The following is a 20,738-nucleotide window of genomic DNA, read 5'->3' on the forward strand; positions in this document are numbered from 1 at the left end:
TCAGGCCTGTGCTGCATCCTGGGTGTGCATGCAGCTGATTTATAACCCTCCAAGAAAACAGAATTGCAAATCTCACCCACAAATCTTCCTTATCGAGGTACTTGCCACAGGCAGACACATCATGAATTCCCAAAAACAGGCAGGCCTCCCCCAGCCTCGGCTCCCTCGTGCTCCCTGCTCCATGGGGCCTGAAAGGGGCCAAGGGTTGGCTCTGACGGGTCCCTCTGGCTGCCAGCAGTCTGGCCAGTTCATCCCTGGGAGTGGGTGCCAACCTAGGTGGACCTGGTACTGCTTATCAGAAGTGCTGGCTCCGTAGTGACCCAGCCCAGGGAGAGCCTCATCAGGTAGTTTCGGGACCCTCCTGGCTGACCCACCCTACTAACTGCCCTACTCCAGCCCTCACTGCTCAGATGGTGAGGGGCAGGGCCTTGAAACACCTACAGAACTGAGGAGGAGGAAAAGAGTGCACATCTAATGAACACGGACCATGCACATACCACAGACGGCACTAAGTGTTGGAGATTTATTTCATTTAATTGCCATGGAGACCCTGGGGACAAAGCCCAGAGAAGTCAAGTGACTGGGCTCGGCCTCAGAAGGCGGGCATTCTGATTCTAGAGGCTGTGCTCGGAACCACTCTACTGTGTTCTCTCCAACCCTGGACCTCTTAACCACTCTACTGTGTTCTCTCCAACCCTGGACCTCTTAACCACTCTACTGTGTTCTCTCCAACCCTGGGCCTCTTAACCACTCTACTGTGTTCTCTCCAACCCTGGGCCTCTTCAAATCCTCAAGCCTCTTAGGGCTCTCAGGCTCTGTCCCTGGCACACATACCCTTACCCACTTTCCCCCAGAGGGGTTTGGGTCCACTAGGGTCACCTTGCTGGTATTTAATCCCATCCCAGTGTTCATAGGTGTGGACCCCTGGGAGACATTCCTGGCTCTTGCACACCCAGAACCAATGCTGCTGCACTCTGAGTCCAGCTCACACTGTCCCCACAAACCCAGCCCATACCTCACCCACAGAGCTCTCTCCAGAAGCAGGCTCTCTCGGGGGTCTGCAATCACCCGGTCAATACTCCTAGCCTCCACCTTATCCTGGATGTGCGCAAGAAGGAGGCGGGCGCACCAGGCAGCAGCTGGAGGCAGCCCAGGCTTGGCTCTCCTCTCAACTGCTGTGTGACCTAGGCCAGTCCCCTACCTTTTTTGAGTTTTGTCTTTTTCATCTGAAAAATGAGCTTGGGCGGATTAAATTGCCTGAGTAGGAGATAGCCCTTGCTCCTCAGGAGAGGTGCGTCCATGCATGCACACACACATGCACACACGCACACACGCATACACACACACAGTTCTGGTAATGTCAGGTGACTCAATTCCCCATCCCAGCCCAAACAGAACCAGGCACCAGCCCATCCTTCCTGTGAGGTGTTTCTCGTCTCTCTCCAGCTTAGCACTGGGTGAGTCCTGGCTCCTCCTCCTCCTCCAGTTCAGACTCCCGCAGCCCCAAACCTATAATCCCCAGCAGGGAAAATGACAGCCTTGTCCAGCAGCCGCCCTCAGCTGGCGGTGGGGAGCCGGGCGGCGGCTGTGGTGGTGGTGGCTGGGAGGCGGGCCGGGACACGCAGCCGCCAAGTCAGGGGAGGTCAATGGCAGGGACAAATGCCATGGGGACTGTGGGCTGTGGGTAGAGGAAGGATGAGAGAGCAGAGCAGGGAGGGATGGGCTCAAGGCCCTACGGCTGGCCTGAGGCAGGACGAGGCCCAGAGAGGGTCACAAAGGGGTGTGACCCGGACAGCCAGGTCCTAGAGGGCAGCAAGGTGAGCACTGCCCACAATTTGGAGTTTGGGAAGCTACAAGCACACTGATGCCTGGGCTTCACCCAGCTCCCTGGGAGGGCCTAGGAACCTGCATTTGAGAATGTGCCTCTGGGATATGGTTGCAGCTGCTGGGCAGGTGGCTGCTTAAGCCCCTGGGTTGCCTCTGCCCCAAGGAGAAGGTGCTGGGGTCGCTCCTGCCTGTGCTGTCTCCCCCTCAGAATCCACCGCCACTTGGCAGGAGGACAAGGCTACAAACAGCACCAATGACACCACAACTGCGTCTGCCCAGCTGCTTACCTCCAGTATCCTCAGAAGCAGGCAGCCCGTTTGTAGGCAGGGCCACAGGACTGTCCCCATTTACTAAGGCTTGGAGAAGAGAATGGTGACCTGACTCAGCCCTTGAGTCTCCTCCCAGGCCCCTTCCCACTGGGAAGGGCCATCGGGAGGCTGAAACCCGGGTGCTCCCTGCTCCTGCCCGAGCCTGCTCTAGCAGGGAGACTCTGGACGCAGGGCCACACTGACTCTCGGTCCGTCTCGGTGGGAACCCACGGCTCTGCCTCCTGGGAAAGGAACATCCCACACACGGCCATGCTGTCCTGACTCCCTCGTGGCCTTGGATGAGTCACTTCCCTTCACTCGGCCTCTGTTTCCCCATCAGAAAAAAGCAGTGGGAGGAGGCTGGATTTGGGGAGGCACAGGTCACGGTGGGAGGGCATTCTAGCTGGAGCAGAAGCTGGGGGTGGGAAAGCAGTTGGAAACCTGTGCAGGTATGCTGGCCCCGAACACTGGGCTTGAGCTGGGGCTGGAGTCAAAGTTGCAAGTGGAGTTAGGGTCAGCACTGGGCTTCTCTGACTGGCCCTATCTGAAAGGAAAGTCTCTTGTGGGCACTTGATCCCCCTGAGCAGGGGCCCCTGTCGGCTGCCCCATTGTCTGGGTCACACGGAGAGACTGGCTGAGGCTGCCTGCTCAGAGGAAGGCGGCGGTGTTTGCTTGGGACCACTCCAGAGGGGCAGCTCAGGCTCCCACACATCTGGGGAACTCGGAGGAGGAAGGGGTGCAGCCCACTTCCTTTGGGCCAGCCTGTGCAAAGGGGCGGCAGGGCCTCACCTACAGGGGGATGTCGCCCTCAGATGCAAGCCCTGGGGTGACAGCCCATGGGACAGAGGAGGCAGGTGGCACTTAGGTCCTGGAAAAAGGAGAGTTCATTTTGGTATCAGGGAAGCTGACTGGCTGGAGTCAGGGTCATGGGATGGCCCACACTACACTGGGCCAGGACCCTCTGTGGTCACCCTCACAGTCACCATCACTCATAGTGTCCTAGTGGACACTGGGGGACCCAGCCTCTTTAAGGAGGGTGATGCTGGGGGACAGGGCCACTAGGATGGCCCTGGTCACGGGCATGCTTGGGTGTGCACAGCCTGGCACCTGGGGGCGTTTCCTCACTCCATGCCTCTCGAGAGGCCCCCGGAAGGCTGTCCCTGATCAGCAGCAGACAATGCCCCCTCCTGGCTCCCTTCCATCACCTCTTCCCTCGCTCTCTCCACCTGTCTCCTTCATCTTCACGGTGATGTGGAGCACCAGCCTGTCTCCACCCTCAGCACCCTGCACAAAGGGGACAGGTGGACAGGAGACAGAACGAGTGGATGAGGGGCAGGTCAGTAGAAGACGGTGTCTGCCTGCCATGGCCCAGCCTGCCCCGTCGGCCCCAGGATGCTGATCTGACACTGGTCTCTGAGAGAGGGTGGTGGCACGTGTGGCGGTTGTCCCTGCGGCCTGCCTGCCTGGAGTGCCTGCTCACCCACTGTCTGGTCCCTACCTGCCTCGGCCTTGCCAGCCCCTCCCCTGCCCCTTCGAGGGCCTGAGATGGCTGTTGCCATGGCAACCCTGCTCATTCAATCCAGGGATAATGAAGCCAATGTGTTTTTCATTTCCATGATCTGGAGTGCAGAGCAGGGCAGAGAGGGGCTTTCCCCTCTTGGCCCCTCCTTCCCAGGGAAGAAGCAGACTGCAGGGAGACAGTGCGTGGGGCCTGACCAGCAGACTGAAACACACCAGTGGGAAGAGGCTGAGACTTGCAGCCACCCAGCTCTCTCTTAGCTCACCACAGTGGGCATGTGGCTGGGCAGTGCCAGCTAGATGGCAGGTCTCTTTGCCAACACTCAGTCTGGAAGAGGTGTGGTGCCCCAGAGACTGAGTGGGGGTGCAGAGCCAGGCAAAACGGGGTTCTGTTTCTGGCTGTGTGACCTTATACTAGTTACCTCACCTCTCTGGTCTTTAGTAGAACTGAGTTCACCAGGTACTAACTAGGTCCTATCTGAGTGGCTGGCCTTCTGCAGTCCCCAGGGATCCAGAGAGAACCCAGACAGAGCCCCTGTCCTCTAGGAGTCCACAGGTGAGTGGGAGAAGGAGTTCATATCGGCCACCCTTCTCAGCTATAAAACTGAGGCCAGTAACTTTTACCTGTTGCTACCAGTAACAGTAACTCTTGGAGTTACCCTTGGAGGACTGGCACACACAGTAAGTGTTTTATGTGCTAGCAACCCTCTTCTCCATCCTGGGTCCCTGGCCTGAAGCACAGAGATAGCAGATGTTGAAGAAATGTTCAGGTGTGAGTCAGCAATCACAGCTGCCTGACTCCTCTCCTTCCTCCAGGGTCTGGACTGAGATGGGCCCACTCCTCTGGAGGTGGAACCTGGGTCTGAGCAGAGCAGCGCTGAGCTGGGCAGGGGCAGGGCTCCATGCGGCCCTGGCTTGGGAGAGCAGGGCTGTCTGGGAGATCCATGGCCCATGGTTGCCACCACACACCTCCCCCAGCCCCTCTCCAAGGGCAGGAAGCCAAAAGCACTCACGCAGAAAACCCTGGCCTGTCTCCCCCACAATGATTCAGTCACCTTGGAGACCAGTGGCCCTCTCTCTGGCTGGGCTGACAGATTAGAGCAGGAGGGAAGGAAGCATGCGGGGGTGGGGGAGGGGTGGGGCAGGGATGCCGCTGTGGAGAACTCAGAGCAGGGCTTGAAAAGTGAAGACATGAACCCACCAGGAGGAGACAGCCTTAATCTGTCTTCCATAAAGCCATCTCAGGGCCACCAAGGACGTCACCATGAAGGGGCTGAAGATGGCTCCTCCTGGGACCCCCTTCACTCCCGCCCAGCTGGGCTCCAGCCCTGACTGGTGAGGGGTCAGGGAGGAGGGGAGCTGGATGGGCTTGCAGGTTAAAAGGGGTAGGAACATAGGAGGGGCTATGGTGCAGAGAACGGCGCCTCTGGTAGGCGTCACTCACCAACACACAGTAGGCACTCTGTTCACGACCAACTGAGTAAGGGACTGCGTAGCCGCACCTGGAGGTTGTCAGCAAGCAGCGCCTTGGTAGCAGGTTGAAGGGTGGCCATGAGCACGTGAATGGGGCCCATTTGCCCAGTTCACAGATGGGGAGACGGGACAGGCGGGCCAGAGTCACACAGTTAATCAGAGCCACTGGGAGACTTTCTAGCATGAGGGTCCAGGCCAAGCCGCCCTCACCATGAATTACGCTGCAGGGTAGGGGGTATCTCCCCAGGGTCCCCAGCAGCACCCCATCACACCCAGCCCAAGCCAGCAGCAAGCTGACTGTGATGAGGATACTGCCCTGGCCCCTCCTAAGGTCCCTCCATGTGGCCATTAAGGATCATGTCTAATAGAGCATTGAATGGCCCTAAAGCCTCATGACTTAAGTCCAAAAGAGAAGAAAAGAAAATTATAAGGTGACCAGAAAGAAACACACTAGAATGATGACCAGGATGACCCCTGGATGGGAGGATTACGGGGCAGTTTTATTTTTCTTCCTTCACTTTTCTGACTTCCAGACTTCCTGCAGCAAGCATGCATCTATTTTACAATAAGGAAAAAAAGGACATTATTGCAGTTTAAAACAAGTCACTTTCACTAAATGTGTGAGATTCTCCATTTACAGCACAAAGTCAAGCTCATGTTGGGTTAGGCAGTAGCTCTCCTTAGGCACCCAGGGCCACACACAAGAGCCTCCTCAGGGACTGCAGGCCCTGTGAGGACATCCCGGGGCAGGAGGCAGGGTCCGGGTCTGCCTTCTCTTGGTGGTGTGTGTTTGGGCAGGTCCTCTCTGTGCTCTGCTGATCTCCCCCGCCGCCCTTCTCACCTCGCAGGGTGGATACGAGGACTCATGGGTCTGGGCGTGCTTGAACTTAAACCTGTAAGCCTTTGTCAACTGGGGGTGCAGGGCGGCTTCTCCAGTTAGAGGGGTGCTGCCTGGGGCAGAGGGGCAGCTGAGGTGCCTCTAAAGACAGGGCTGAGGGGCCTGGCCTGAACAGCTCCAGGAGGCGAGGCCAGCTTTCATCCCGTTTACAGTGGAAACACAGACTTGAAAAGGCTTCACTTTTCCACTGTTTTTGTGGCGGTGCTGTGGGGAGCAGGGCTTCCTGAGAGCGAGGCCAGCTTTCCAAGGCCACACTGAGTCCAGCCCCAACAGGAAACATCATGTTTTCAATTTACAGGTCCCTGCCAGGCGCTGTGAGCAGGCCCACGCTTCACTGGCCCGGCTGTTTGGGGAGAGCAAGCCCGGGCCCTGCTGCAGCTGGGAACTGAGACAGGCTGGGTGGGGTCCCAGGACCCAGGGGGCCTCTTGTGGGATCCCTGAGGGGCCTCATTCCCAGTGCACGGCACAGTTTATACGGTTTTGTCAGCAGTGGATGCACTGGAGACACACTGCCACAAACTCCAATCCCTGGCCTCCTGGCGTTCACATTGGTGAGCCAGTCCTACCTTCTTACTGGCTAGATGGGGAAACCGAGGCCCACAGAGAAAAGAGACTTCCCAATGCCACCAGATTATTAGTGAAGAAAGACTGACCTCAACTCAGATTGGCAGATTCCCAACGGGGTCCCCTGGCAAAGGGGGACTGTCCCATTCCCCACGGATGACAGTGATGACAGCTCACCTCCACTGCACACCTCTCACAGTCCAGGTCCTGCAACCTCCAAAAGCCTTGCTATCAAGCAGGTCCTGCCAGCCCTCCTATCCCCAGGTGTTTCTGGGAAATTCCCGGTAAACTGAGCAATGCTTGCAGGAGGGGTGTTCATTCAGCCAGTGTGTACCAAATGTTTATGCCAACGGGCTGTGCCTTGGTACCAGGAGGATGGAGGGCTGACTCTCGACCTCCCTGAGCCTCAGAGTTCCAGCAGTATGATCAGGAGGGTGACTGGGTTGGACTGTCAGGAAGACCTCTGAGCTCTAAGATCTATGCCTCTCTACTCCCCTGCCAGACTATCAGCTCCATGACGCAGACACCCGGTCTCTTGCTCAGAGGCATCCCCAATACTCAGAAGAGCGCTGGTCCATCATAGGTGCTAAATAAACATCTGCTAAATGACTAAGTGGTGGTGGCTGGAGGGGGTTTCGCTCACACGGTGGGTTTGGAGAGGCCTGAGAGCTCTCCCCACTAGCCATATATTAATGACATTTTGAGAGAGTTGAAATGGCCCTGGAATGTCATCCTGGCCCGTTGGGCCTCTGGAGCACATGCGGTCTGTGTGGCTGCCCCATCCCCTCCCTCCATTGTGTCCTGCAGCCCCAGCCCAGGATGCACAGTGCCCTCCCTGTGCACCGTTTCTCACTTTCTGGGACTCCCTGAGCTCCAGCACTAGACAAAGGGCACATTTGCAGGGAAAATAATGCCTTGTTTGTTTGTTTTATTCACAAACTCTCCCCTCTCCCTTTTCCCATCCAGGACATTCCTGCTCTCAAACAGGAGCCACTCTCCAGGCCGGATGATGGCCAGGCTCATACCAGCTCCCAGGAGTCCTGTGGGCTAAGCCCGGAGGGTCTGCTGCAGCCAGGAATGCTGGGGCTGCCTCCAAGGAGTGGGCTCCACACTCTGGCTGCAGGTTGCCTTCCTGCTGGCTGGCTCATGGGGAGTAGGGAGGAACCTGAGCCAGCCCAAGGAAGGGGAGGGATGGGCGGTGTGAGGGGTGTGGTGGCCAGGGGGAGGGACGCACATATGCAGGTCGGTACACATGTGCGCGCGCGCGCACACACACACACACACACACACACACACAGAGTGCGCAGACTAGAGAAGTCCTCAGAGACAAGCAAGCACCAAGGTGGAGCCCAGACCAGCCCAGAGATAGAGAGGAGGCCTCCTGCGGGAAGGGTGCGCTCTGGGGTTGTACAACCCAGCTGACTGGGGCAGGACAAACCCAAGTGAGAGACATGATGACAGACAGACAAAAACGGGTGAGCAAGGAGCACTGGGAAGTGCAGGGATGGTCACAAGAGGAGGCCCACACACAGGAGGAGGCAGGGCTGGAGCAAGCGGCAGATGGGCAGCTGTGGCTGCTGAGAAGCGTGAGGGCGGCAGGACAGAAACAAGTGGCCAAAGGACACCTTGGGGCAGCTGCCCCACCCTGGGCAGACTGCTCTGGGTTTCTTTTGGGTCATGAATTGGGGTAAGGCTTGCTGCCACCAGCGGTCTCCCTCCCTATCTGGGTGCTATGACATCAATGTCTGAGATGGGCCACTGAGTCCCCACTGGCTCCTGCGAGGACCCCCTTGCACTGTACCTGTGAAGCCTGGTGAGGTGCCCTGGAAGGTACACATTGGCTCTTCTCTTTCCTAGCTGGCTCTAACCTTCAGCCTCAGCTCACGCTCAGAGAGAGGCCTGGGAGGAAGGTCAAAGACACACAATGGAAGGAGGAAAGCCCCCAGGAAGGGCAGGTGTCACCTGGGGATGCTGTGCCCTCTTTTGCAATGGCCTGGGCCTCCTCGGGCAAAGCCCCTCATGTCCTCAGTTTGTTCCATCCAAAGGGGGTGGAACTGTTGGACCCTCGGATCCCCCAGCCTCTGGCATCCAGTTTTACATTTAGCCTGCATCTTGTGTGTGCCACGTGTTTTCTGTGCATTCCTCCCCCAACCTCAGCCGCATTTCTGGATTAACACTTAGAGCTCTTCTACGCCCCACACCAACTGGGCTTGGATTTTAAAGGCCAGACTTGCAAAAGGACATCTTAGCTACAAAGGGGATTCCCAATATAAGCATCCCTTCCCTGCCAGCACCCAGGGGAGCAGAGCCACTCTCCTGACCGCGTTTGGTCTCTGTCCTCTGACATGCGAGGTTTCTACGAAAGCTCAGTGAGAAATGGCACACAGTCCTTCTACAGATCAAAACCTTCACTGACTTCCCACTGCCCATCAAATGGAGGTGCAATCGACTGGCAGGGCCTCACCAGCTGCCACTTATCCTACTCATCCCTCTGGAGCCAACAACTGGGAGCCCAGGGATTGATGTGCCTTTGTCTTCACTAACTGTCTTCTGTCCAGTTGGTCACGGCCCTTCCCTCGCCCTCCCAGTGGGAGCTGTGTGTCCCTGGTGTCCCCGATGCTGACCCCACCCTGGCTGAGAGAACTGTCCTGGGTGATGCTGAGAAGGGCTCCAAGTTGCAATCTAATATGGGCAGGCCTGCCCCACAGCTGGCGGGTGCAATCTGTGCTGGCCGCTTCAGCAATCCCAGTGGAATCTGAGGAATGCATCCACAGTGCACCTCACCCTCCAAGCACCCAGCAAGGGGGCCCCAGGATGCAATCTGAGGATGAGCAAGAGCCCTTGGGAGGCCAGGGAACCTGAGGTTTACAGACCAGCTCCATCGGTAACAAATTCTGACATGCCCTCCGAGAAGCTTCCCTGATCTTTCTGGTTGGCAGGGGTCTCAGTCCCTTGGGTGGATGCTCTGTGCCTGGGTCTGAGGGTTCAGGCTTGAAAGGTAGATGGAGCCGGGTTCAAATTCTAATCCAACCTCCCAGTGGCTGTGTGATCACGAGCATATTACTTAGCATCTCTGTTCTTCAGTTTACTCATACTTGAAACAGATTTCTACGAAGATTAAATTAGATAATACATATAAGATAACTGGGGTAAGTGCTAATAAACAGAACTACCATTAAGATTCCCCCAACACAAAACACACACTCTACAGGATAACATACTGATTAACAGCAAAGATTCGGTCTTGAATCCTGGCTGGGTAGTCTTAGGCAGGTCACTTGCTCTCTGTCTGCTGATCAAGGTATATTCTTAAAATTCTTCCTCCTTACACTCCTGGAGAAGCACCCCCCCGCCGCCCCACCCCCCGCCCCACTGTCCACTGTCCTCTGAGGCCTAAGGGGCTTCCTAGCAACAGGGACACTAGGCTGCCCTTGGATCCTTTGGTCCTAATCTGCTCTCAGAGCCTCTAGGCCAGGGGCATCCAACCTTTTGGCTTCCCTGGGCCACATTGGAAGAACTGTCTTGGGTCACACATAAAATACACTCACAATAGCTGATGACCTAAAAAAACAAAGTTCACAAAAAAATCTCATCATGTTTTAAGAAGGTTTACGAATTTGTGTTGGGCCACATTCAAAGTTGTCCTGAGCCATGTGCAGCCCATGGGTCGCGGGATGGACAAGCTTGCCCTAGGCCAGTGCCACCTCCCAGGAGTTCCTCAGCCCAGAGCCCTCCCTCCCTAATAGAGCCAAGCAGGCCCTGAGCAGCCCAGGCCCCAGGGTGTCCTGAGTCAGCTCATTCTTGGTGCAGAGCCAACAGATTTGGAAAAATCATACTGTACTGAGATTAAGTGCCTTTAATTCCTGTTGAACCCCCCATCTGACTCACTGCCTCCTCTCCTGGCTGGCCCCACAGTCATTACCATTTAAACACCTGTATTATCAAACTGCTGGGCACCAAAGGCTGGCAGAGAATTTACTTTCATTACAAAGGACCAATTCAGGGGAAGGGCCCACTCTCCAGCCACTGGTTGTTCATCTTTCCCATGGAGCTGGGAAGGTACGAGAAGGACCTGTGTAAAGTCTGATAATGGAAGACTTGAGATGATTTTTTGGAGAGTTTGTGTCCTCCTCTTTTGTGTCAAAAGATGCAACGGTGGCCCTCATGCTCCATGTGACAGGAGTGAGGGTTGGATGGGATGCTCCTTAGGTTGAGTCAGAGGCCAACCAAAGGCCAGTCTGCAGTTTAGGGTCAAAGGACCCAAGTTCCTACCCAGTTCTGCACCTGGAGACTTTGGCTATTTTCCTAACTTCCCTCTGCCTCAGTTTCTTCATCCATAAAATGGAGATGATACTGGTCCCTACCTTATAGGGTGTCACCGGGATCAAATAAATGACGCCCTGGTTGCTGACACTATTGTCATTATTACTATTATCATAACCATGATATATCTAAGGGCTTTGTAGCTGGCCTGTCCTCTCCCCTTCAGTGATAGATATGCCACAGGCGCTCATTTTCCTCCTGTCCTAGAGGCCCTAGGGAGGGTGGGTCTGTCTGGGACATGCACCAAACACTGGGTACAAATGTGCTCCAGGGAGGCTGCCAGCTGGGCCCCAGGTGTCCTCACCCCCAATGTTCCTGCTTGGTCAGGTGTCACAGTGTGCCCTTAGGAGGGTGACGTGTGGCTCTGAAGGATGCTCCCCGCAGGCACCCACTACTCTGGGTTCCAATGAACAAGGCTGAGCTGCTCTGAGTCCTGCCCCTGCCCCTGCCCCAGAGGCCTCATGCCCTATCGCCTCATCCCTGCTGCTTCCTGACCTGAGCTTTCGGTTGCTCTGTGGATACCTGAGTGTATGCAATGCACCCTTCATTCGGTCAGCATTTATTGAGAGCCTACTACATTCCTACACTTAAAAAGCAGTGCTCTGTGCTGGTCATTCACTTTATAAAAGGGATATGGCCTCTGATGTACCGGGTCTGAGCCTGTGGCTGCCTCAATAGCATGGCTCCATCCTTGCTGGGCCTCCCTGTCACAGGACAGGGCCAGGTGTGTGCCCAGTGATGCTCTGGCACAAACTCGATCACCTGCCCCAGCCCTAGCCCCACTTGAAATTCTTGAAATGCTCTGAGTGTCAATCCATTCCAGTCAGCCTCCTCCAGGAAGCCTTCCATAGGCCCTCACTCCCCAAGGACTCCTCCTCTTTGGATCTCAACACATCCCTTGCCCCACGGACACGGTGCATCACAAATTCTGTTCCTGCGTGTGGCCTACAGTGGCCTAGACTGTGAGCTCCCCTGGAGCTGGCACAGGTCTGTTTCTTTGTCTCCTGAAGAGCTGAGCACAGACCCACACAAACAGTAGGTGCTTACTAAATACTGCTGCCTTACTGACTGCAGATGGAGAGTGAAGTGGAGAGGGGCTGACTTGTGCAGAGGCCTGAAGATGGGTGCTGTACCAGGCACCACATGTGAACTAAGGAACCAGTGAGGCTCCCAGCCCAGGACAGAGACAAAGCTCTGGTCTCTGGCATCCTCTGAGCGACAGCTCAAGCCAGTCCCTAAGTTCTAGGCCCTGGCCTCATCCCCGATGGAGTGAAGGCCCGGCAGTGAAGAATTCCTTCTCTGGCATTAGCCCAGGCCCAGCTGCCTCAAACGAGGTCTCATTAGGACAGTGCCGGCTTTTTCACCTCTGCTTATTAACTCCCCTGAGCAGCAGTGAGTGGAAAATGGGAGGGAACAGGGAGTGTGAGAGCCTTTTCATTTCTGGAGCTCACCGTGCTGTGCGTGGATATTCCTGGAAAGCTTCCATGAGGGCTGCCCTGGCTGGGGCTGGAGGACCCATGGGCTGGGAGACGGTTGTTGATTTAGGCTGACAGTGTGGGTCCAAGAAGGGACCAGTGTTCAGGAGCAGGCGGCCCCTAGGACCTGTCCTGAGATGGCACTGTCTTTTCCTAGGGGCTCAGCAGCTTAAGTTGAGGGCTTAAGCCTGTCGGGGCTGCCCATCCTAGATGGACCACACAAGGAGAGGCACGGTGGGGCACATGGGGTGGCCCAGAGACCAGACTGTGTGCCATGTGGAGCTCCCAGAGCTCACATCCTCTTAGCAAGCACTTTCCACTTTGGGCCTCAGTCTCCTCATCTGTAACAAGACAGGGCTCTTGCGGGGCCATCCTACGGTTCCAGTGCTGCAGGCTTTCATGCATGTTAACTAATAAGGCTCCCAGATGCCTCAGAGGAGCTGCAGGACTGCCCCGCCCCCCCACTCTGGCCTCCGCCCTACCTCCCAGTAGGCACCAGTTAGTGATCCAGCTCAGCTTACAGAAAAGATCTCAGATCTGAGTGGACTCCGCTAATGCCTGCAGAGTGAGGGCTTCCTAGAAGGTAAGGGAATGGACAATCAACAGCATGTGACACCCAGGGAACAGATTCTCTATCCCTAGGGCTCTGAGGCTGGCAGAAGGCTGCTGAGCCAAATGCTCTGTGGCTAGAAGGAATGGGGCGGAAACCCACAGATCTGCCCCAGGGAGCCTGGTAGAGGGGACATCAGGGAATGTCTGTCTGATTGTCATGAGGTTTTAAGGGCAGGAAGATCCCTGCCAGGTCATCTAAACCCCTGGTTTATCAGTGTGAAAACTGAGCCACAGAGAGGAACTGGCTCAAGTCTCTAGGCCAGCTCCCCTTTGCAGGCACCAGTGTGTCCCAGATTGGCCAGATCGCAGGTATTTTCTGGGGGCATCTGTTAAAAAATCAGAGTCCTAGGCCCAACTCCAGATCTACAGAATCAGACTCCGGGAGAGGCGCCTGGTGATCTGCATTTACACAGGTGTCCAAGGTGGCCTGGGTGTGCTAGCATGTAGGGGAAGCACTGCGCCTCCATCTCAAAGTATCCTCCTGGAAGTTCCCACTTGAAAGCTCAGGAGAGGACCTAGGGGTCCATTGTCCCTGGAGAGACAAGTGTCTGGGTCCAGAGCTAACAAACGCCAACTTCAAACAGATGCTCCTGTTTGAGGGGTTGGAGGTATCTCCCCAAGGGCATTGGTCTGCCGCGAACAGAGAGGACTGGTGCTGTGTAGCTATTGCTGCATTTTATCCTGCCAGGTGGGTACACTGCACCCCTTTACAGATGAGGAAACAGGTGAGTTGAGGATGCAAGTAACTTGTCCAGACTCACCTGGCTGATAGGTGGCAGAACAGAGATTTGAACCCAGAACTGTCTGTGCCTGAAACCCACACACTTTGACCACATGCCACACTTCATCCTCTATAATACTGAATTTACATGAGCAAAACTGTGTGGTGACTTCTTCAGCAATGGAGGTGTCTGGGCAGCAGCTGGGGGAGTCAATACCAGGCATGAGATGATCTTTTTCAGCTCTTCTGGAGCTGTGGCTGCGGACAGGCTAAGCTGGCTACAGGTTGCGTGGATGTCTGTTGCATTTCTTCCACACACAGATAAAAATGCTCCAGATTATTTACAGGTTCTAGTACATCAAAGTCCTCCTGGCTCAATCTTTGGCCATGCTGGAGCTGCCGGGCAGGAGGCAGCTGGGAACTCCTACCTGAGAGGGAATTGCTGGGGGCAGAGGCAATGAAGCACGGAGGGCTGGCACCCCAGGTAGTGACAAGCGCAGGGGTGGGGGGCTGTGATGGGAAGTCTGGGTGAGGCCAGGGCCCAGAGAGAACTGGCAGGGGCTACCGGCGAGGGGCGAGGGCTGTCTCATGCCAGCCCGTCCCACCAACCTGAGGGTGGGCCAGATGGAAGTGGCACCACTGGAGCAATCCACAGAAGTTATGAAGCAGAGATGTTCCCCTGGGCTCCAACACAGGTCCCTAAAGATGCCTCAGGGGAGCGGTGGAGAGTCCCAGAACAGTCATGAGGCAAGATGTGCTTGCTGTTTCCCAAACTGGAGCTGAAGAAGGGTGAGAAACACTTAATGGGGGAGGCAGATGTGGGCAAAAAGCTTCCAAAGGCTCAGCAACCATACATTTCCTGCTCTCCATTAACCAGTCAGCTCCTTGGGGGCTCTAGAAGGTTCTCTGGGGCCTGGCTCACCCAGCAGTCAGGGTGGACGGACACCTGTGGGGGTCACACTGAGGTCCCTGCCTCTTCCCTTCTCCTGCACTGGCCACAGCCCAGAGCTGAGACCTCAGTCAAGCAGACCTGATACCCAGGGAGCAGGGCTGAGAGCGCGACCGTGCGCCACACAGCGCACAGCATTATTTCTCGTAGAGTCCGCACACGGCCTCTGAATTCTTAACACGACCCATAGGTACATTAACAACCGGGATGCTAGACTACACCTTGTTGCTGTGCCCGGAGGAAGCTGAGGGTGCACAAGCTGGGTGCCTGTGGCTTCCTGCTGCCCTTCTGCACACGACTGTGCTGGGGACATGGTTCACAGCCTGCCCTGAGCTTTCAACGAGTATACGGTCTAGTGTGGAAACAGCAGATGGCTGGCTTGGAGGAGCAGAGACAAGGAAAGGCCATGGGGTGCCTGTGTGCAGATGAAGGAGGGAATGGGCTGGGGAAAGAAAGCGGGGCTGTTGGCTCAGTACACTCAAAACTCTGCAGCCCTTGCTGGTAGGAGGAGGTAGGCCCCTGGGGGAGCTCCACTTTGGGTAGTGGCACCAGCCCTGTCTGCAGTGGAGGGAGACAAGCACCTGAACCTTCCGTGACTCCCTGCCACACTGCCTGAGCGCAGGCAAACAAGAGGTAGATTGTAAATGGAGCGTACAGCCAAGTGCAGCCGGAGGGGGCTTGCGGGTAACAAAGAGGAAAATCGGCTCCAGAGGGCGGAGGGCTCTGGAGGGGCTGTTCTGCTGCCAGCCTGACTCCTAAGAAACACCCCACTTTGGGAGAACCCTCTAGGCCAGCAGGGGCAGGGCCAGGCTCTGGAGGGTAAATCCCCTCTTCTCCCTCCTGGCCTTGGAGCCATCCCTGCCGCAGGCATCCTCCACTCACTGGAGACCTGGGCTGGTTAACAGAACACAGCCTTTGGGCACTTTTGAGATTCAGACTCTGCTGGCTGATGTGGGAGGGGCTGGAGGGCAGGGGTGACCTTTCCTGGGAGGAGCCAGGGCTCTCACCCTCCTAGCTCCATCTAGGGTGTATGCTCACTGTCAGGAAGCTAGGAGGGATGAAGGGCAGGACTGGCCAATATGTGGCCCAGCCTGTGACAGCTGCTTGGTCTGGGGCTGCTTGGGCATTAAGTGCAGGGCAGTCTTAAGCACTGAAATCTACTGTGGGTGTGGCGGGGGGAACGAAATCGCTCATATCGCCTTTCCTCTATTCATTTCAGGTTCAGCCGCCTGGGTTCTAGCCATGGTCCTGCCTGCCTCGATCTGTCTTTAGGACAAGTGCCCTGTGCCTCGGTTCCTTATTTTGTCCTGCAGGACAGCGGTGGCCTTGCCTACAGAGACAGCATGTGCTCTGCAAACTCACCTGCAGGATTTCCTTCCTCAGGCTTCAGTTTCTTCACCTGCAAGGTGAGGAAACAGGACTCTCCTCTCCAAGCATGCGCCATGCAATACAGCTAACAGTGGAGACTGCAATGACTGGATTTCAAAGACTTAGTATGATGAAGAATGTAAAACATCTGCCCTGTGAATCCAATATATTACCATCCCAATATGTAATCAATGAAAAATGAAAAACAGCCTGGCGGGCAGTCTGATGCACACTTTAAATGGCATGAAGAGTGTTGAGGGAAGGCTCTGGATTTAGGAGGCCTGTCCAGGGAAGGTTACTGGGACCTCCAGGAGGTACAGGTGTGGCCTGAGGAGGGCTTCCCAGGATGGAGCCATGCAGCAGCCCACAGAAACTCAGGCCGGAGCACAGAGTGGGAAGGTGTGATGAAGAACAGGGGCGGGGGGCGGCGCGGTGGAGCTGCAGCCCAGGGCGCTGGCAGAAGGCTAGCGTGTGATGTGGCTGTGAAAGGAGGCTGAGGCCAGATGGCGGCGACTTCGAATGCCAGGCTGAGTCGCCTGGGCACGCAGCAGGCACTTCCAGGAAGACTAGCTGACCAGGGCCGGGGACCGAGGGAGGTTCCTGAGGGCGTCCAGGTGAGTGGTGGGGTCTCTGCACCTCACAGGCCACTGAGACCCTCTGGGCCTACACCCTCCAGCTTCCTCTCCCTTCAGGAGAGGACAATTTATTTATTCATGAGCATACAAATGCTCCCACCAGGCAGCCAGCTCCTGTACACCTCACTTCTAATTATAGCAGGAATTTCATTAATGCTGGAGGGAGATGCCAGGTTTCCAACCACCCCTTGTTAGTGGGCACAGGCCGCCTCTCGTTCTCTTGCTCCAGCTGGTGGCCAGTGACCCACATGCCCAGGACGGTACAGGGCAGCTGCAGGGTGGGCTAGCAGCCTGCACTCCTGAGCCAGGAGGTAGCCGGCACAGCAGGGCCATGGGGAAGGGATGGCACCTGCCCCCACCACCTGGCCACACACGGAGTGCAGCCTCCAGCAGCTGGGAATGTGGGGCTGTCTCAGACCCACCAAAGAGCAGGGTGGGAGGAAGTGGCATGTTGGTTGGAGCCAGATTTAGGCAAAGGCAGCAGGTAGGGAGACCTCTGTTATGCAGAGCCCTGGGGATGACAAGAAGCAGTGATGCGGTGGCACGGTGCAGCCGTGCTGCTGGGAGGCCTGCTAAGGAGTGGCCCTGAGAAGGAGAGCGGAGGCGAGGAGGTGCAGGGACTCTGGGATACGCTGCAGGGACAGGGAGGTGTGCTGTGGAGGAGGCAGCGTCTGGGAAGCTGGGCAGGAGAGAGCTACAGGGAGAGATGAGGACAGACAGCCACAGGGAGACGGGACAGAGACACGAAGAGACAGACCCACTGCCCTACCCTGCAGGGAGAGCCCAGACACACACACACACACACACACACACACACAGAGCTGAGCTGGAGCTTGGAGGCCAAGGCTGGAAGAAGTAAAGAAACGACTAGTGCCAAGTTAGGCTTGGCTGCTCACAGAGGACCCCCCTAGCAGACCAGGCCCACCTAGGGGGAGCTGGTTGGGCCCACCCAGAGACTTCAGGCCAGAGGCTCAGGTTGTAAATCTGTGGCAGGAGGCATGGCCGCCAAATCCATGCCCTCCTGTGACCATAGGGAGCTGTCAAGACCTCCAGCTGTGGGAGGGCAGGTCAGAACACTCGGGCCTGAATGCTTGCCCCCCACACTGCCCCTCAGTCTGTTCCACTGTGGTCCGGGCCGCCCAGGCCAGTCTGAATGTGGAGCCAGTGTGCACATGGAGGTCCTGACACACACGGGAGGGAGGGGTCTCCCCTTTCCTTGAATACTCATGAATATTCACACAGCCTCACATGTCGTGCTGAACAATCATACCCATACACAGGCGCACACTAGTACACACGCACTTACACACAAGCACAAAGTCACACACCCTCCTCCTTCCCTCTGGAAGCTCTGAGCCTCCCAGAGCCACTACTCAGGCTAGGGTTCACTGTCATCCTGGGTCTCTGGGCAAGGAACCCCGGTCCCACATTAGGGCCAGAATGAGAGAAGCTGTTAAGAGGAAACTGGCTTTGTCAGGCCCAGCTCAGGCTCCCAAACTGAGCTCACCCGGGCAGGGGAGTTCACACTCCCCTGGAGAACACACTCCCCATCTGCTGCCCTCTCCTGAAGGATCGTGGCCCAAATACCAGAAAGGGAAAGGGAGCTGCTGAGGTAACACCAGACAGACCAGCATATAAGACCTAGGTCTGAGGCCCCCACCTCCAGACAAGGGCTTTCTATTCCTCCCCATCCCCCTACCCAACCCACAGCCTGTTAGACACCCCCTGATGTAAGGAGTATGGATCTTTCCCTCAACCCTGCTCAGTGCCCCTATGTCCATGCAATGGGGCCAGTCAAGGAGAGCAGGCACTGATGCTTCAGCACCTGTATCCTCGTCCAGTCCCCCCTGGGACCTTTGGGAAGGGGCTCCGGAGGGAACAGACTTCCTCCCCAGCAGTGCAGCCTCCCCATTAACCATTCTGGAGAGCCTCATGCTCTCTCCCAGACTCAGGGGTGCTCCAAGCCCCAAAATCCACTGTCCAAGTGGCCCATACAGCCCAACCCCAGCTTAGTGACAAGGAACTCACCACCTCTGCAGGAGGCAGCTTTTTAACATAAAATCTCCAGATAGCTCAGACTCTTGCAAAGTTGAATTGAAAGATGCCGAAGAGATAGCATGGTTGCCACTAAGGGGCCCAAGGTCTCCTGGCTGGAGTTCACCAAGTGAGACTGTCCTTTCCCCCATCATTAGCTTGGAAAGTGACAGAACCGGCCCCTCACACTGACTGTCACTCCAAATTATAACAGAGCTACAGTCACAAGATCCTGTAGCCAGTACCACTGCCTTCACTCAAGACAGCTAGCTAGGGCCCACAAGAATCACTCACTAACTCACTCTCACTCACTCACTCACTCACTCACTTAACAGAGTATCAATGGGGCCACTGCTCTGTGCCAGGGACTAACACACGGTAGTCAAACATGGGTTCATTCAATGTTTAGTTTAACAGCTGCCCTTCACCCATTTTACAGGTGGCAAAGCTGAGTCCAGGGAAAGGCAGAAACTTCTCAAAGCCATACAGGGAGCCAATGGTCAAGAGCGGGGCCCTACGCTGCCTCTGTTGGCGCCGACAGTGGGCCAGCCTGGGAAGAAAGACAGAAGGCCGCACTTCCGCCGTCTCCACCCCCAGCCGTTTCTAGGACACCAAGGTATTGATTACCACCCTAGCCTTGGAGTGGTTTTCTTTTCTTTCCTTTTTCCACCAAGGCTTTCTGTTCCTCATTTTTTTTTTTTTTTTCTTTTTCAAAGAATCAACTTGAAGCCGCTCCTATGATTAATTACCAGCTGCCTAATGCTCCGCCACTGGCAATTTCTGGAAAAGGAATGAATTACCTTGAAAAACATCCGAAAAGAGAACCCACCGTGAAGGAGAATTTCAAAGGTTACCAGACAATTAGCAGAGGGTTCCCCTAACCTTATCGAGTTGCAGGCAGGCCCCATTGGGGAGGGGCAGGCCACCAGCCTGGGGGCCACCCTCTGGCTCCAGAAAGCAGAGGGTTTGGCGGGCTGGACAAAGGCTGCAGGGCTTTCCCCAAGCAGCTCCCACGCTTGTCCTGGGGCCCCACCCCTGGTCTCCAAGGCCTTGTGCACTGGTTAATCCTGACGGACCTCGGTTCAAATCCCCACTCCAGCACTGACGGCTCTGTGGGTTTCCTAACCATGCCGAGCCTCTGGAGAATGAATTAGACAAACCTCCCTGTGGGATTCTTGTGGGGAGAAAGAGGTATTAAAGGAGCATAGCTTCTGGCACACACACAGCAGATGCTCATGAGGCAGTAACATTTAAAAATATTCATGGCTTCTAAGCATCCTCACAGCAGCCCTGTCAGCAATGTCAGTATAATCAGCCTCATTTTCAGATGAGAAAGCTGGCTCTCACACAAGGGAAGGGACTGGTCCAAGGTCATGCAGCAGATCAGCAGACAGCCGAGGTTTCCTGCAGCAGGAAGGGAGACGGAGCCTGGCTCTCCAATGTCGGAGCCTGACCGAGGCTCACCCGGCCTGCCTTAGGCCCCTGGCAGTGCTAAGCTCTAGGAGGGACACTGAGGGCAGCAGGGGATGTTAGGAGACAGCCCCACACCAGGGTGAAGACTCCCCTCTCCTGGGCTGCCTGAGCACCGCGACGCCTTGGGACAAAGGGCTCTGGCCCAAGTGACAATTTTTGTGAAGCCTCTCATCTCTAGGTTGAGGGTTGCCACGGAAACAGGGATTACACAGGTCACCCTCAGGGACAGGGCCAAGGGAGATCACCCTGAAATGCCACCCCATGATGAGAAATGCTGGGGCACGGGGGACAGAGCTGAGCTCAACCTCAGGACCTGCTGGCCCCAGCTGCTCTCAGTTGCTCCTCAAGGGGCCCTGCCCCCCTCATCAGGCCAGGGGTTCAGTCTGTGTCCATCCTGGCACTGATGGGTCCTCAGGGGGAGCAGGGTGGTGGAAACTGAGGTGTGTGGAGAGAAAGTTGGGTTCCAGCACCCTTGAGGAAAAGGACTGACATGTCCCCAGTCCTTGCTGTGTGCCAGGTGTGCAGTCTCCTCACCGCGACAGTGGGGCAGGTGCCGACAT

The 20,738-nt window shown here is 56.2% G+C and overlaps 1 protein-coding gene across 9 annotated transcripts in view; it reads right to left on the reverse strand.

The window, feature by feature from the left end:
- ZMIZ1 (zinc finger MIZ-type containing 1) overlaps positions 1-20,738 on the reverse strand; it is a 241,568-nt gene that overhangs the window by 128,724 nt on the left and 92,106 nt on the right. For 2 of the 9 annotated variants that reach the window (XM_030940488.1, XM_030940485.1), the window contains one exon: positions 14,329-14,498. The exons of 6 other annotated variants lie outside the window; for them this stretch is intronic. The gene's annotated coding sequence lies outside the window, so the exon portion shown is untranslated. Of the gene's footprint in view, positions 1-14,328; positions 14,499-16,030; positions 16,137-20,738 lie in introns of those variants that run through there. One more of the 9 variants, XM_030940484.1, reaches the window with a different exon arrangement.

Source organism: Rhinopithecus roxellana, chromosome 11, assembly GCF_007565055.1.
Source record: "Rhinopithecus roxellana isolate Shanxi Qingling chromosome 11, ASM756505v1, whole genome shotgun sequence".
NCBI lineage: Eukaryota > Metazoa > Chordata > Mammalia > Primates > Cercopithecidae > Rhinopithecus > Rhinopithecus roxellana.